The following is a 7,192-nucleotide window of genomic DNA, read 5'->3' as shown; positions in this document are numbered from 1 at the left end:
AAATAACAATTGGCATATCGTTCGTGTTCGTGCAAAATGTCGTATGTTAAAATTAGCAATTTTTCAGGAAAGGGGGGAAAAAAACTTAATAATTTTGTTGGTTTCAGATCAATTACTTTGAAACTTAAAATATTATCATAAAAATATATCTGGTGATGTTTTGCAATGATATGTAAGCACCAAAATAATGCATGTCTAAAGGGGAAAAAAATTGTTTTGATTTTTTGACATAAGACATTTTGCTCGATCATCAATGATATATTGGTTGTTACCAGTAATGTATTTTTAATAATAGAATAAAGCTTTTAATGAATGTTAGCTTCAGCAGGATATTTCTCTCATCTATCCTACTAATAAAGTGTGGGAACGGCGTAGGAATCCGTTCAATTTCAACCATTTGGAGTCATTTATCATTGCAGTATTTTGCTATTGCCGTTGTCTTATAGTTGCTTTTGTCCTGTTGCTGATAATTCGCAGTTGTTTTCATAAATGAATGAGTAACATCATAGGTCTATCCCAATAAAATTAACAGTAGAGTTAGAAATAATTTAATTAACATCAATTTATATTACCCCTGTATTCTGAAATTTGAATTAACCGTAATATTCATGATACCTTATGGGACTAAATATATAAACTGTAGTATTAAGAAAACATAGAACATTAAAGCAGAAATATTCCCATTTTGAAAAGAGCAATAAACGCTTCTTAAATATAGCATTACTTAAATTGATATTGTTAATAAACAACAGTTTTAATTATTTGTTATTAATTTATTCATATCTGATACGATCAATATGGACGTACAGTACTTACTTAGATGAATATGGTAAAATTTTGTACCGAGGATGGTCCCATATAGACTACAACTTAGAGCAGAGTCCATATAGGCCAGTTTCTATGTGATGCTTTTCCAATTCACTACAGGCTAAAGCAAGGAGATGCACTATCGCCTTTACTTTTTAACTTCGCTCTACAATATACCATTAGGAAAGTTCAGGATAACAGACAGGGTTTGGAATTGAACAGGGTACATAAGCTTCTTGTATGTGGATGACATGTATACGTTAGGAGAAAATCCACAAACGATTAGGGAAAACACGGAAATTTTACTTGAATCAAGTAAAGCGATAGGTTTGGAAGTAAATCCCGAAAAGACAAAGTATATGATTATGTATCGTGACCAGAATATTGTACGAAATGGAAATATAAAAATTGGAAATTTATCTTTTGAAGAGGTGGAGAATTTAAAATATCTTGGAGCAACAGTAACAAATATAAATGATACTCGGGAGGAAATTAAACACAGAATAAATATGGGAAATGCCTGTTATTATTCGGTGGAGAAGCTTTTGTCATCTAGTCTCCTGTCAAAAAATCTGAAAGTTAGAATGTATAAAAAGTTATATTACCGGTTGTTCTGTATGGTTGTCAAACTTGGACTCTCACTTAGAGGAGAGAGGAACAGAGATTAAGAGTGTTGAGAATAAGATGCTTAGGAAAATATTTGGGGCTAAGAGGGATGAAGTTACAGGAGAATGGAGAAAGTTATACAACGCAGAACTGCACGTATTGTATTCTTCACGTGACATAATTAGGAACATTAAATACAAACGTTTGAGATGGGCAGGGCGTGAAGCACGTATGGGCGAATCAGAAATGCATATAGAGTGTTAGTTGGGAGACCGGAGGGAAAAAGACCTTTGGGGAGGCCGAGACGTAGATGGGAGGATAATATTAAAATGGATTCGAGGGAGGTGGGATATGATAATAGAAACTGGATTGATCTTGCGCAGGATAGGGATCAATGGCGAGCTTATGTGAGGACGGCAATGAACCTGCGGGTTCCTTAAAAGCTATTTGTAAGTAAGTAAGTAAGTAATATGTACCGTACAAAGTGATTTTTACTATGTGAAAATATCAGATAAACCTCTAAATATAGAGCTTGTGTAACTACACATAGAAGACTCAATTCTCTGTGTGCTTTGCTTCAGCTGATCTGTGGTAATTGTCAGAATCGATGAGAAATTTGATTTATAATATATACGAATATGTATTGGGTCTCAGCCTTTGTGAATGCATCGACCAATAGTTTCTCACAGGAGGTAGGAATTCACACCAAGATAGACGTTCCCTCGCTTTCTGTCCAATAACACATAGATACAATGGAGCTTTGTGAAATACATAGTCTATGGGAATGTGTTTAACGTAGGAACGCGTTGCAACTGATTAGTGTGGAGGAAACTTGTAAACAATGCTCGAGCAGTGTGATTTTATCACTAGAGAGTTTATATTAGCGTTTTTCTTCAAGAGTGTCAAACCTTAAATCCTAACCTCTCTCTTCCCTCAAGTTTGGTTAGTATATCACGTTCCTAAGCTAGGGGATACGCCCTTAGGTACAACGTATATTATTAAATTTAGCTGGTGTTTCATATTTTTAGCATGCTCAAGAGTCCTGTAAAAGTATTTAAGTCTTGCAGATGTCATATGATGAAACATTACATCGCTAAATCAATGCTCTATTAACAAACAACGTTGCTTCTTGAAATTTGTGAAAATTTTGAGTGAATTTGAGAAAGAGAAATGGACCGAAATGTAACGTCATAATACATTTGTTGTCAATGTAGTGGAAGAAAAGAATTTAAAGAAATGTGATGTTAAATGCTTGAAGAGATTGCCAAATTATGACTTATTGTACATTTATATTCAATATTTCATAAGTTTATGTTTATTCATCCGTAAATTACACGAACGTGGAGGAATTAAAAGTTCCAGGTTTAGAGATGCTAATAAATACATTTCTTTTGATGCACATTTAAGATAAGATAGACACACCTGTCTATGATTATTCATCTCCACCTTCTTAATAGTATTTATGACCGTAAATATTCACATATTTTTATATCCACTTTATATTTTTTAAATACATTTTTTTTGTTATTCACATTTGGCGACTAATTTCTACCTACTTACATTCCAATGCAGTATTGCTAAGGACAAAGACTTGACAGTCACACATTGTCGACCTCCCATGTTGTGTGGTTAGCACGACGCAGGGTCACCGCTGGGACAAAACAAGACAGTACGTGACAGATACCCCGTCCAATGGATGGAAGATAAATCTCTTTCATTGCCTACGCCTGGAATCGAAACATGGACCACTTGTTTGGAAAGCGAGCATCCTATCCAGATAGCCACATCAACGATCTCATATTTAATTATCCGGACATAGAACATTATAAAACATCTCTTTAGGTACCACCTGAGGACAATTTTGAGAAATTGGAGACTTAAAAACATTAATGATGAATCAAGAGTGTTAATGTCAATTATTTTTGTATTTAAATTAAAAGGTTATATGACGATGTTTAGGCTTTTGCCAGAAAATATTAATAAACAAACATGAGAAACGTGTCCCCAAAACCTTCCCCCATATCGTAGAATTAATTTCCATCTCACTTTTATACTTGTCAGTACATATCAATAATAACAGATGGCGCCACTACATGCAATATGCAGGAACAACGCAAGAAAACGGAAGTACACTGCGTGAATGGGATGCAATTGCATAGTTTATAATAAATTAAAGAAGGGAAAAGGAAAACAAGGCTCATTTAGTTTCCCACGCTTTCGGGAAGGCATGGATTGTGTAAGGAAAGCTCGAGGTTTTTTTTTTATGACTTCGCAACCAAATAAATTCTCATATGTTCGACAATTCCTTTTGAGAGACCTGTCCAGCACTTTAATATTTGTCAGTATATCTCAATAATAACAGATGGCGCCACACTTGTAACATGCAGAAACACGTAAGAAAACGGAAGTAAAATACACTGCAGCAGTATTTTATAACGTGATTGTGGTAATGTTTGTGAAACGTAGCTAATAGCATAGAAATGTGGTAATGTTTGTGAAACGTAGCTAATAGCATAGAAATAAACTGGAATCTACTGTTCGTGCTTTTAAACAGTGAAAAAAGTTTTGTAGCTTTTAGTGTTGGCAAAGAATTAATTCCTTATAAAGAGGAAAATAGTTGTGTATTCATTATCAAACTGTGGAAACGTTCGTTGGGAAAGAAAAATATTTTCCGAGATGAAGGGTTCATTCACCACCATATTGAATTTAAAAACTCCGGAAGTGCAGAATACAGAGACAATGTTAATAGAACTCTCTCAAATCTAAAATTAAACGAAAATGAAGATCTGTGTAAAGTTCAATGTCTTTACGGTCATAAACACAGAATCAAAACATTTCTCGTCTTTCAACGATACTGTGAGTGTATTCTGGGATGCGGAAAGAAGACCTGAAACCAGCTGAACATACCACAGACGTCTAAGGTAAGTGCATTAACGACATATACGTAGTACGTAGTGGAAAGATGATTCTTGTAGATTTTTTTTTTTTCTTCAAGACTAATATGCTGCGTCATGTTAATTTGTCTATTTATTGACAAATATCAATCTCGTTAAATTTATATGTTGAATTAAATTCAAATTAAGCGTCGTCCTTAGTGTTTTCGTAACGAATTCGTATGTTACTAACTTGTTCGAACTCGATTGTTCACTGTGACTAAACTAGTGCTGAGTTTCTTCCTCGTATTTCGCTTATATACTTCAGTATTTATAGTTCTCTCCTCAGTCATACCAACATAACTTTGGTGATATTACAAAAGTTTAACGCCAGTGTACACTCACGCTATGCCTTGCATATACGAATCTGTGACAAGTTAGTTTAGTTCAGGCTTTTATTATACCTTGCTTATACGTTGGGCAAAGGCTGGTGATTTTTTTTTGTGATGTCAGTAATAAGATATTATAATGGCGGATTTTCACTTTCGAAATCAACAAAAAGTAACTCTGCGATAGGTTAGATTATGTTGCTCATATAAAACTCATTGTATTCAGTTGATCATTATGAAGTTATACGTTGCGCGATAAGGAACCTAAAGTCGTGAAAGGAAATTTTACAGAACAAAATAACGAATTTTCGGTGTAAAACTACATTTCTGAGTTTTGACAATTTGCGCTACCTGTAGGCTTTTTTACATACTAAACTAGGACGTACTGTAGTTTTACACAATGCTTCTTAAATACCTCAATCTTTTTTTATAGTTGTTAAGGAAACAAATGAAAACTTTAATTTGCATTTTTCTCCAAAAGTACATAATGTAATATCAATCTTCAATAAGTAGTATATTAAAAACTGTAGCACCTAGAACCATGAATTGTTTTTTAAATACTCAGTATTTCATCCACTTTTTGAAATCACAAAAAAAAACAAAAAATGAAAAATCCGACTGTAGGTCCCATTTCCTGCAACTAGTCGCAATAACATAACATAATACTACCGGCACTGTAAATGATAAAATTTAATTCAATTAAACATAATATCTGCAGTGCTTGGGAAAAGTGACATAAGTCAGTTTTCACAAACCTTTTTTGATCATTTATTGACATCTTACACTGGTTTATACCGATTTGATTTTTTTCTGTATGAATTATTGTAATGGGAGGAATACCTATGTATTTTTTTTACAAGCGAACAGATTTTCTGTAAGTTGTCAATAAATTATAAAAAAAGGTTTGTGGAAACTGACTTGTGTCACTTTTCCCGAGCAATATAGATATTAAGGTGAAGCTACATATCTACAGTCTTAATAAAGTGACTCTTATGCAATCAAAGCTTTGGGTAGAGCCTATAAACTTAGGATAAAGAAATATACAGTTTCTTCATTCACTTGGAATCGTGCGTAATCGCTCCCACAGTGGAAGATTTCAGAGAATACCAACGAATGTGGATTGTTTTTATACATGTTTTGCTCTCTTGACGAGTTCTGGTTTACGCTATGTTGGCTTTCCTCAGCTTAGTATTTATGGAGCTATTTTTGGTTTATGTTAGGTTTGATTTTACTTGGATACTTTATTACCGATACTTTAGAGTAATTTTGGTTTGCTTCGACCACTTTTAGTTTTGCTCTGCGGCTGTATTCATTTCAGGTCACTGTCGATTTCATTTTATAGTTCTAGTGACTTTCTGTTTCCTCCGATTCTTACTAGTGGTCATTAATCAGTAAACCTATATTCATTAATTCATTTTGTTCTGCCCTAGGGCAGGTCTTTCGCTGCAAACCGAGCATTCTCCAGTATTCCCTATTTTCTGCATTTCTCTTAGTCTCTGCAAATGACCCATATATCTTAATGTCGTCTATCATCTGATATCTTTCTCTGTCCCGAACTCTTCTTCCGTTCACCATTCCTTCAAGTGCATCCTTCAGAAGGCAGTTTCTTCTCAACCAGTGACCTAACCAATTCCTTTTTCTCTTCCTAATCAGTTTCAGCATCATTCTTTCATCACCCACTCTTTCTAACACACCTTCGTTTCTTAATCTGTCTGTCCATTTCACACACTCCATCCTTCTCCAGATCCACATTTCAAATGCTTGTAGTCGCTTCTCTTCACTTCATCGTAATGTCCATGTTTCTGCCCCCATACAATTTTACACTATACCACAGTCTAGTATATAGTCACAAAGCTTGAGTTGTTGAGGGTACTAGGAATAATAGACTGTGCCGGTACTATTTCGCATTGTCTGTGATGAAGCGATAGTAGCGATCCTAGTGGTCAGCAACTGTCTATGGATGCATATTTGCTACGTGTTGAGCTTCGTGACTGTATATACTAAACTGTGACTATACACAAAGCACTTCATTAGTCTCTTCGTCAGTTCTTTCTCCAGAAGTCCGCAGAAGATGCTCCTTTGTCTATTAAATGCTTCATTTTCCATTGTTATTAAGGCTATATGTTAGCATTTAAAATTTGCCTTTCCCGATCCGTGACTAGTTGCTGATGCCCAGTAAAACTACGATGTCATTTATCACATTTTAAGAGCTCGTTATTAATTATTAGACCTATTTCTGAAATTGACCTCAAAACTGCTGATTCGCAGTCGCAGATTCAAATTCACTCGTCTACTATAAGTGAAAATGTAGTTCCGTATTACAGTATTAATCAACATTATAAAGTTATTCAGATAAAACACATTAGAAAACACATTAGGGTTTGGTGACGTTATAGTAGTAGAATAGTAGTAGTAGTAATAATAGATTTATTTCTACTGGCAGAGTTAAGGCCATGAAGCCTTCTCTTTCACTCAACCAGTATTAGAACAATAGCAATATAATAACAGAAATACAGG

This window comes from Periplaneta americana, chromosome 11, assembly GCF_040183065.1.
Source record: "Periplaneta americana isolate PAMFEO1 chromosome 11, P.americana_PAMFEO1_priV1, whole genome shotgun sequence".
Lineage (NCBI taxonomy): Eukaryota > Metazoa > Arthropoda > Insecta > Blattodea > Blattidae > Periplaneta > Periplaneta americana.
This window is presented reverse-complemented; position numbering follows the sequence as displayed.